Source organism: Gavialis gangeticus, unplaced genomic scaffold (genome assembly GCF_001723915.1).
Source record: "Gavialis gangeticus isolate Ggan-Ray unplaced genomic scaffold, GavGan_comp1, whole genome shotgun sequence".
In the NCBI taxonomy this organism is placed as follows: domain Eukaryota; kingdom Metazoa; phylum Chordata; order Crocodylia; family Gavialidae; genus Gavialis; species Gavialis gangeticus.
In genome coordinates this window covers 2,496,839-2,507,866 of record NW_017729000.1, presented here as the reverse complement: position 1 = coordinate 2,507,866, position 11,028 = coordinate 2,496,839, and the positions used below count along the sequence as shown (strand labels likewise).

At 48.2% G+C, this 11,028-nt stretch overlaps 1 protein-coding gene and 1 non-coding gene across 3 annotated transcripts in view; both read left to right on the top strand.

Annotated features, from left to right (window-relative positions):
* Positions 1-11,028, top strand: part of ITK (IL2 inducible T-cell kinase) — a 42,300-nt gene that overhangs the window by 6,058 nt on the left and 25,214 nt on the right. The gene's annotated exons all lie outside the window — the stretch shown is intronic.
* TRNAI-UAU lies at positions 10,351-10,444 on the top strand. The gene is made up of 2 exons: positions 10,351-10,388; positions 10,409-10,444. It is a non-coding gene; the product is annotated as a tRNA-Ile (tRNA).

Genomic DNA, 11,028 nt, shown 5'->3' with positions numbered 1-11,028 from the left:
AGGTGGCAAGCATTTTCCCTTGCTCATCTCTTACTGGACTTTCCCAGCTGTGATGAAAACCACCCTAAAGTCATTTAGTGGTTTGAGAAATCATTCTCCTGTCACTGCTGCCCTTTCTGCTTCCAATGCCCATCTATCTATCTGTGCTCTTTTCCTCTTTGTGGCTGATGTTTTAGTCCTTTATCCTTATAAACCTCTTAAAAAGATACTTTCCTGTGGCCCTACAGCATAGTGTAGACTTAATGTAGCCAGCTTTCTTTCTTTCTACAATACCCATAAAACCCTAACTTTGCAAAAGCCAAGTATGCTCTCTGCTCTATTAATAGCCTGTTTCTAGCTGTTTCCAATATCATTTTAGACTGTTTCCACCAACTAGAAAGCTCGCGTGAAAGCCTAGACCCAACATTTGCAAACTTTGCTGATATGATCACTTATTTTCTTAACAACCAATTTATACATATATACAGGAACCTATACTTGCATAACCATTGCATGTTATCATGGGCATGATCTGAGAGGATGCCCCTATCAGTAGCAGTTGTGGCAGCTAAATGCAGATGTTTGGTAGCATTGCGGGGGGGCATCACTTTCTAAAAAGAGCATTAGAAGGGTGGTGAATCACTGTTCCCAGAGAGGTGGTGCAGTCTCCATCCTTGGAGGTCTTGAAGACCCGGCTACGCAAAGCCTTGTCTGGGATGATGTAGTTGGGGCTGGTCCTGCTTGGAGCAGGGAGTTGGACTAGATGTGACCTCCTGAGGTCCCTTCCAGCCCTCGTTTTCTACTATTTGCAATGGTCTGTTGTATGCAGGTCAGTGGTTATTCTCTTTTACGGGATGCCGTGCAGTGCACAAAACCGTACATCGCAGGGAAAGGTACAAGGGAAAGGAAAAGAACGTCTCTGGTATGAAGCCTGTTTTTTCTCTGGATGCTTCCTTCTAACCTCAGAAGCCAACACACCTTAACACAGAAAGCTCTAGGCCTGATTTACTTGCATTGTGGACCTGTCATCCCCAAAGACTTACAAACCTGCAGCAGCGCAGCAAAACATCAGCTCGTTCCTGGGTGAGCATGCACAGCTCAGAGTAGCTCTCACAGCTGCGCACACCCTTCTTTGGAGGATGTTTTCCCTCTTTGATGCAAATTCAGTGGAGCAATAACACCAGTTAAAGGAGGTTCAAGTAGGGAGGACTTCTGGGGTGTGACCCCAGCAATGCCATGCCATTAACCCCTTGTAGGAATTTCACCCACCATGTTTGCAACAAATGTGAGATCTGGTAGCAGAAGGGCAATGGCACAAATACTGAGGGCACAGAGGATTGGCAAATAAAATATGTATTGTGCAGCACATGAGGACCCCCACCCTGTTATTAACAACATTGTCATCTCCCATTCAGCCAAAAGAGTCACGTTCCAGCATAGCCTATTGTTGATTCACCTTCTACACTTCAGTCAAGCGCTTATGTGTCGTCCCAACCAAACCAAACCAAGCATCCAGGAGGGTTTGGGGAGTGCTGCAGAGTCCTGAAGGGCCAATATAGCAAAGAGCAGCTGCTGTCTGCCACCCTCCTATCATGGTTACAGAGCTCAGTGCTTGCCAAAGGGGACTCCAGGGGCTTCCCGGGCCGAGGGGCTTCCAGGATGCTGGGAGAAGCAGGGATAAGGCAGCATTAGCAACACTCCCGTGTTATGCCCCAGTTGTCCCAATCAGTCTCCCCATCCCTTTCCATTCCCAGGACCAGAAGAAACATCAGCATCAAGTCATTGGCAGCCGCTCGCTTCACTATTTAAACAACCTGTGCATAGAACATGCCCAAGTCCCATGCCCCGCTATGTGCTTTAGGATATAAAGACTGGGCAAGACTATAGCAAATACAGAAGGGGACAGAACAGCAGCTGAAATCATAATCCTAATATAAGTAGCCCTGACATGTCCTGGGGTTTATTGCAAATTCTTTTCTCTGGATGATTGCACGCGACACATACAGAAGTGTGAGCCCCCTCCGTTCTCCCTTCAGGTGTAAAATAAGCAGTCATGCACACAGATTAAAAAGTGAAAGCCTAAGATGGAAATTAAAGGCACAGTCACCAAAGTCCAGTGAGAAATCCCAGTAATATCAATGGTATTTCTTCCACCTTTCTTTGAAGCTCGGGGTACTGGCCGTTCCTGGAGACAGGGTATTAGCCAGCATGGGTAATGTGTATGTTCCTAATCGGAAAACTCATTTCCAAAGCATGGCAAAACATTCAAGCCAGGGCGAATACCAGCGGGGTTTCTATCAATTCAGCTGTCACCAGTCTTTAATCCTCTGATAGCAGTAAGAGCCCACAGACAGCAGTAATAGATGGGACGTACCCACACCGATGCAATGTTCAAGGACGTAGATTTGATCAGAAACCCGGGGAAACAGAATAGATGAAACAAGGAGCTTTGTCACGACTGAATCACTGCAGCGACCGATCGTTGTCCGTCTCCGTCGTAATGCTACGTGGCTCAGATGGAGGAGGTCCAGGCAAGCAGAAGCTAGCAGCAAGGGACCATACGGTGCCGTCGGTTTGTATGCAGACGTTTGGCTCCAAATGAGGTCAGTGGAAGTCGGCCCACTGACTGTGGCAGGAGCTGGATTAGACCCAAAGGACGCGACATCCGAGGGCAGCGATGCTTCAGTAATGAACAGATACCATGTTCACCAAGCAAGCTTAGGGCAACTGGAGGCTTTTTTCCCCTCTCCTACCATTTTTTCTCTGTCTCCCCCCAACGCCTTGACTAATTAAGGTGCTTAAATGCATCCTTAACAACTGCCTAAACAGTCCTGCTGAGATGAATAGGGCCACTTGCACATATGAAATTAGCTGCAAGTTTATCTGCCTGGCCAAACCGCAGCCTTTCATCTGTTTTCTTCTCTCTGCCTTTTCCATGATGTGCAATGCAAACCGGTCATAATTCCTATGCACCAAAGCTGCTCCTTCATTCAGTTCAAGGGGCTGATAAATGCAAGCCCCAGTTGCCTTTGGCTTTCACTAGAGCATTATCCTACAGCTAATTTTAACCCAAGAGAAGCCCAAAACCAAACCCCAGCTCCGAACACCACTTCTTTCTGAGAAAGTCCAGCTCCAGGTCTGCCTTTTGTTGGTTGGACCTTTTCCAGTGACATTGCCTGGCATTTTGTCATCCACTTGGTTTGCCAAGAGAGAAGAAATGTATTTGAAAGAACAAAAAAAGTCTTGAACTATTGTGTATGACTCTGGTACCTGGATCAGCATTCATAAGTTTGTCCTTGACTACGATGGTCCCTAGAAAAGCTCCCTTAAACTAAAGTAACCTGAACATGGATTTCCCTCCCCGGCCCGTGTCCGAACTGGCATGTACCAGGTGTGACAAGAAGGACGCAGGGAAGGATTTCTGACCCAGTGTTGCAGGCGTCCCCCTCGCTCCCTCCTTGCTCCATCATTTAAAGGGCAGTTTTGTGGTTTGGAGTCCGCAGAATCACCGTCTCCCGTCTCAGCTACTTTCTGATCTTCGTTAGCACACAAAATCATTTTTCTTTTGCTGTGTGTTCTCCATTTATCCCACAGGACTTCCTCCTCCAACCCAGTCACGTTCAGCTCTTCGCAGGCTCCTAATTCCTAGCAAAATTCCAAGAAAGGCAAGGAGAGTCCTTGCAAATATTACTCCTCATAGGGCAGTTTCTGGGCTCCTCTCTGGTTCTGCCTCTTCTTTCAGAGGTGTTAGACCTGGGGGGGTTTCCAGCAGCCCCTTAGCTGTCATTTCACTCAAGAAAACTCCAAGCAAGCAAAACTCAACCTATTCACTCCATCCCGGAAGAGCACACAGCAACTGATGAAGGGTACTTGTACCCGAAAACATGCAAAGAAGAATTTTTCCAATGATTTAAGTTGGTCTAGTAAAAGACATTAGATTTCCCCAAAGAACCTTGTCTGCCTTAGGTCTTGAAAGCACTGGCACAGATTAGTCTCTCTCTGCCCCTCTGTATTAGAGCTTCATACTATCATATGACCATAGAAAATACTAATGAATAATATTAAGAGAAAATATTATTTCTCATGGGCTTAAGCATCTGAATATACCGTGATAACAAGAAAGAAGAACAAGGAAAGTAAGTATAGACAACGCATTTCTGAATTTTTCCAAGAGGGGAGTCTGAGCTCTTTTTCTTCTGAGGATTCAGAGAGCACTGTGAGAGACAGCTGGCTCTCCTTGCAAGAGTTTCCAAGCCTGGCATGGATCTGGCTGGAAAAAAAAGGCTTTAAAAAAACAAAACAACCTCAGCCTTTATTTACTGCTCTGCTGCTCTCACAGAGCATGCACAGTCCCCAGAACAGCACCTGCCGCCTTGCTGTTGTGGCTGCATAACCTTGATGCACAGGAATCAAACACAATGCGAAGCGCAGCTGAGCTCTGCAAGGCGACTGTGTCAAGCCACCACCACCTAACTCCTGAGATCTGCTCCCCACGTGCCTTCACCCTCGCAGCTGCTCCCTTGGGTAGCAAATGTCACTGTTTTCTGGTTCTGACTCCGTCAGCCTGGCAGTGCCAACTCAGCTAAGCAAGAAAGAGCTGACTTCCAGTCTTTCTACATGCATGATACACAGGGCTGTTTGCCAGGTGCCATTGCTTTCATCCTGGGGTTACACAGGTGTAATGCAAAATAGTCTGGCTGGCAGAACCATGACTACACATCACTTCAGCTTGTCTTGAAGGGCCCCAGCTGAGTTGGCAGCCTTGGCACTGAGAGCATGCACCTTTATGCTCAAAAGCAAAATGCCCTGGGAAACAATAGATGTGGAAGCCACAGTTACGTTTCAGTGGCCTTTCTGGGGTCAACGAGCATTGTAGCAGAGAAGCACCTACATAGCATGGGTGAAGTTCTTGCTTTATTCAAGTCAATGGCAGGACAGCCCTGGAGCAGACACTTAGAGGGCACCTCAGTGATTTCACTGATGTGCAGATGTCACTCCAGAAATGCCAGTTAATTAATTTAATTCATTCTTTCCAACCAGGTAAAAATCCATTGAGTGCTGGCACTTGCTCTAGTTAATGTTTCACAGACTTTTGGGGCTTACAGTGCAACACCTAAAGCGCTATGTCACATCTAATATATAAGGGTTGGCTGTTTTCATGGTAATAACAATACATTCTATAAATGGGGCACGTCACATGAGGCTCGGCTCTGTCTTTGCGGCACGTGTGCAGCGAACATTATCCCTAATGAGAGCTGCCCCTGGAAGTGAAGCTAGCAGACCTCCTCCACTTACACTGCATTTTGGAGGGGAGAGGAAAGCAGGTGGAGACTCCTTCCTCTGCAGCTGTTGGAAGTGTTGCTGCCTGCTGCTCTTGCTAAATACCTGGTGCATTCCCATGTCTGCTGTAAAACTATGTCAGGTTCTCGCAGGTCACACACGCTCTGTGCTCTTGGAGCAAGGGTGCAAAGTGTCAAAGTTTTGCCTTTCTGGGCTCCCAGCGACTGCTTGCTGCATTTCAGAAAATAAATAAATAAATAAATACAAGCTGCCTTGGTCTCACCACTAGAAACCCACAGTGCAAAAGCCCCTTGCTTCTGCAGCAGCTGCTGTGTGCAAGCAGAGCAGCTGGTTGCTGAAAGAAGGGACAAGAGACATGGGCGCCTGGACCAGCACAGGGTCCTGGCACAGTGGAGAGCCCTAATTCACCAGAAAGGCTAATTAAAGGTGATGCATTTGGACCGAGTGACCCTTTACGACACTCTCTGAGATTTAAACTCATCTCCTTAAAAACAGCATGGCAGGAGAGGTGGGTGGCTGAGCCTCACCCCTTTCTGTTCTCAGGTGCTTTGGTGAATCTTACCACTCCTGTTCACCCACCACCTCCCCCCAGTCCCAGATTGCCAAAACCTCAGGGCCAAGGGTGTTCCTGCCACCTATCTTTGAGTCTGGTAGGCTGCATGAAACACCCGACAATGCCCCCAGCACCTCAGCTTCAGTGGTCTTCACTACTTAGGATGAGTCCATATGGATCCCTGTCCTGTGTTAGCTTGAAATATTCATCCCTGCAGCCCCCCCCGCCCCATCCCCTGCCTGTCCCCATTTTCCCTCCAGCTTCTATGGCCATTTAGCACTGCCCAAATCTTCGCAGTGACCTCCTCTTCCCCACTGCCTCTTTCCTGGGGGGAGCTGTGCAAGAGGCTTTCTTCTCCCCAATCTCAGGCTTATTTTTCAGCCCTGTGCCTTTCCATTCTTCAGCTGCAAGCACCAGGAATCCCATCTCTAGTGCTGCTCAGTGAGATCAATGAGACTTTAGCCTAAATAACAATCTGGTAGGGTTTTTCTCAGCCTCACCGGACACTTAGGAGGACACTCTTCCAGCTGCAACAAGAGTGTGCTCTGGTCCTGGGATGAAATCATGAAATAGAGGCTCCTAAAAGATGTTGAAGTGGGAGAGATGGTCCCCAAAGTGCCATGCAGTCGGGATGGGTGCGATAACGATTGCCGAATGCTATATGGCCTTTCCTGCTAAAGGGAAAAGTGCCCATGAAAGGGGTGTTGGTTGTAGCCATGTTGGTCTAAGGACATGGACAGACAAGGTTCTTTGGGTAGATGTGATATATTTTATTAGACCCACTCAAGTAATTGGAAAAATTCTTCTTTGCAAGCTTTCGGGCACAAACACCCTTCTTCAGGCAGAGGAAGCGTCTGCAGTCTGAAGGGGCTTGTAAAGCTTGCCAAGACATATTTTTCCAGCTATTTTAGTGGGTGTAATAAAAGATATCACATTTACCCAAAGAATCTTGTCTGTCCATGAAAAGGGTAGATTCTCCTGGTTTGCAGATGAAACCCCAAACCAAATCACAGGTCCTGGCTCTCTCTTGGCCTGTCACAGAAGGACCCTGGTTTCCCAAGTTTGTAAAAAACCTTATGAGATTTATACATGGGGTAAAATTTACCCCTAACACATAGGAGTGAGGGGTATGGCCTCTGAATCAGAAATTCCTAGTCCTCAAATGCTGGAGGGTGCAAGGGGGAGAGGAGCAGTGGGAAGAAACCCTGGTTAGATGCTAGTCACTCTCCCTTGCAGCGTGTGCTCTCTGCCCCTGCGTGACACCAGGAGACTGGGCAAGAGGGACTATGGTCTGGCGCAGCAAAGGCAATTCTTATGTCCTTACGTCCTTCTGCAAAAAGTTGAGCCAGTGCTTCAGCAAATTGGGGCCCATTGGTGGAAATGCCAAAGAGGGAATTAAAACTCAACAAATATCTCCTCTCCCCTGGAAACCCAATGTTGGATCCCATGAAATCCCATAGTCTCATTGACCCTAAGGGCACCGGCGTGACTGAGCATCTCTTCCATCACGTGTCTGCCAGGGGAAGAACGAATCAATTAATCAATGGCCAGAGCTGTGCAGAGGCAGGAGAACCTGGCTGCGGGGTAGCTGGAATATTGTAGATTAGGACTGTGATGGATTAGGTCCCTGGACTCAGCTTGATTCAGTTCGGTTCGATCCATCCCTTATGGCCACAATTCCCATTTGGCTATCAAGGAAAAAAAACAGAGAAATAAATAAATCAAGGGACAGCAGGGTAGGTCCTATGAGGAAAGGTTGCGGGACCTGAACCTGTTCAGCCTTCAAAAGAGAAGGCTGAGGGGGGATCTTGTGGCCTGTTATAAACTGGTTAGGGGGGATCAGCAGGCGCTGGGGGAGTCCCTGTTTCCCCGAGCGCCGCAAGGAGTGACCAGGAACAATGGTCACAAGCTGGCAGAGGGAAGGTTTAAGTTGGACATCAGGAGGCGCTACTTCACGGTCAGGGCAGCTAGGGTCTGGAACCAGCTTCCAAGTGAGGTGATGCAGGCTCCCACCCTGGGGGGTTTTAAGAGGAGGTTGGATGACCACCTTACTGGGGTCGTTTGACCCCAGTGCTCTTCCTGCCATGGCAGGGGGGTCGGACTAGATGATCTTCTCAGGTCCCTTCCGACCCTAGAAACTATGAAACTACTATGAAATCTGGGCATATCCATCTGCAAAGGGATAGATTTCATCTATGTACAGAGCCATGGTGTAGCTTCTCTTGGCTAGACATTTTAAAAGACATCATGGGCTGAGTTCAGCAAAGACACCAAACTAATTAGAATAAACCAGTTCAAGCAGAGAGAGAGAGAGAGAAAAAAAAAAACACAAAACCAAAACCAGATGACCATAAAAGATACTTCCGAAGCCTTTAATTACAGTGTCAGCAGACTGAGAATAGCAAACAGAGTGCTGTGGCATTGCTTATCTCTAGCTGCCTGGCCCTTTTCTGGGGAGGAGTCTCTGAGGTTTTCTGAGCCATTCGAGAGGGTTTTTTCCCACCCCAAAATGGCACAGCTGCATTTGCGAGATTAGAGTGCATTCGGGCATCACACAGCCAGGGCTGCATTTAGCTTCCCGCCCCATTGCTTGATAATGCCTGGTTTGCAGGTGGTAGTTTCCAGCTGCTTATGCTGTTGCAGGGCTGTAATTGCCTTCTCTGGTTGAGAGGAGCCAGCATGCCAATGGCAGGATGCTGACGGGAGGTCAGCTGTAAAACGAGGGCTTGGCTTGTTGAAAAGCAATGCCAGTAAAGTGACATGGTGGGTGATAAGGATGAGAGAAAAGTGGGCTGCAGCTCCTTGTAAAGGCAGAAGTCACCTTTTCTGAGAAATCTACCCAAATCGAAGAGCGGAGAGGAACATTGTGAAAGGCTGAAGGAAAGGTCACTTGTGGTTATGGCTTGGGACTTCAAAGGGATAAGATGAAGGAGGGTTTCATGTCAGCAAAATTGAAGGTTTTTACAGGAAATCACTGACTGAGTTTCTCCTGGAAAGGGGAGAAAGCCCCTGGGGCAGCACAGATGAAAGAGGTGGCTGCGGAGAGAGATGGAGGCAGCCGCGGGCAGGGTTGGGCAGGAAATGGGGGGACGTGGAATAATATAGACAGGAGATCAACGTGATTTGAAGGATACAGGTGAGGTGTGGCATTACCCCACAGGTGAGTGAGGTTCTGGGCACCCAGCAGTGCCGTGCTGCGGCAGTTATACCCAAAAAGTGCTGTAATCAGGACACAGCGATACTGGCTTTGTAATGCCTTGCTCTGCACCCCTCCCCCTCAAAGCATCGTAAAGTTTGCCAGAAAAAGCTTAGGTTTGTTAGTATGACTGTTTGCAATCTAAGGACTTTGGGCTGGCTTGACTGGGTTCAGAAAATCACTCCAAGTCAAAACCCTGACCAAGAGAGCTAGGCAGGGAAAATCCCCCTAGAATAGACATATCTGGGTGATACAGTTGGTGGTGTCTCTGCTAGTTCTGCCAACCTTGACCAACCTTGACCAACTCTGGCCAAGCAAAGCCTACAGAGAACGATGCTATGCTGTTTCCAACCTCAGGACATCAGCAGAACTTATTCCCGGGCAGTGAGACCAGAGTATGGCCTACGCGTCTCTTAAATCCCATTGTCTTGAGGACGTATCCTTTGACGTCATGGCCTTGTTCACAGGGACCAAGTCACCCTTTGTGATTAGCTGCAGTCTCGGCTTCCAGGTAATTAGACCAGGTCAGTGGGTGAAAGCCAACAGCATGAGGAAGAGATAGAAAGGGACAGAAGTACAAAGAGTCTTCAAGTCTGTACATCAAGAAGGCGACAAGGGCCATGTGCTGCTTTTGAAAGGCAAGAGTCTTTTGTACCTTGGGTGTTACTTATTACAACATCACTGTCTTTGAAGTCATCTTGGCACAGAGCAGAGCTGGGAGAAAGCGACAGTGTTTAATCCCCGCTGAAGAAGAATCAAAACAGGAAACGAGTTGGCCTCCAAGAGCGAGAGTGCGTTTGCAGCGAGCCCTACAGAAGAGAGCGCTGGATAACAGGCCTCTGCCTGGGTCCTGCCCAGCGCACGCCGATCGGTTTCTGATCAGCTGCATTAGGGATGGTACCTGCAGTTAGGCCCTGGATAGAGAGTGCGGTTTAATGATGGGATTGCTGCTAAAATGCAGCCATTTTTGCTTCCAAGGGGTTCCAGTATATTCTTGAAGACTCATTGGTTTCCCTTATTGAAGGCAATCTAGCTGGTGTTTCTGGATGATATTGCATGCTGGAACTGGCCAGGAAAACCTTCCTGCAGCCTGTTTCAGGGAGGTGGGGGGGATATTTCAAAATTCCTTGCTATATATTTTTTGCTTCTTACATAAAAAGCAAAAGCGAAAACCTGCCCACCTCCTTGTTCTTTTTGTTTTTTTAATGTATTTCAATAACAACATTTTGTTTTTGGTAAAATTTTCATAGATTTCATAGACATTAGGGCTGGAAGGGACCTCGGAAGATCTTTGAGTCCAGCCCCCACACAAAGGGCAGGGGCTCCAGTGGCGCAATCGGTTAGCGCGTGGTACTTATACAGCAGTACGCAGCAGAGCCATGCCGAGGTTGTGAGTTCAAGCCTCACCTGGAGCACACCTCCTTTTAGGGCGGCTAGGAGCTGGAACCAACTTCCAAGGGAAGTGGTGCTGGCCCCTGCCCTGGGGGTCTTTAAGAAGAGGCTGGATGCCTACCTGGCTGGACTCGTTTGAGTCCCATTTTTGTTTTGGGGTTTTGTTGTTCTCCCGCCCTGGCGGGGGGTCGGGCTAGAAGATCTACTAGGTCCCTTCCGACCCTAAATCTATAAATCTATGAAGTCAGCTGGGGTCATAGGATCCCAGCAAGATAAGCATCCAATTTGCTCTTGAAGGTGTTCAATGTAGGTGCTTGAACCACCTCCGATGGCAGGCTGTTCCAGACCTTGGGGGCTTGGACAGTCAAGAAATTCTTCCTTATGTCCAGCCTGAAATGGATTTACAGTAGTTTATGCCCATTCGGCCTCGTCATCCCTTCGGGCGCTCCGGTGAGCAAACGTTCCCCAAGATCCTGGTGGTCACCCCTGATAAATTTGTAGGTGGCCATCAGATCACCCCTGAGCCTGTGCTTTTCCAGGCTGAAGAGTCCCATGGCTCTCAGCCTGTCATCGTAAGGTCTGTTTTCCTGACCTCTGATCATACGCG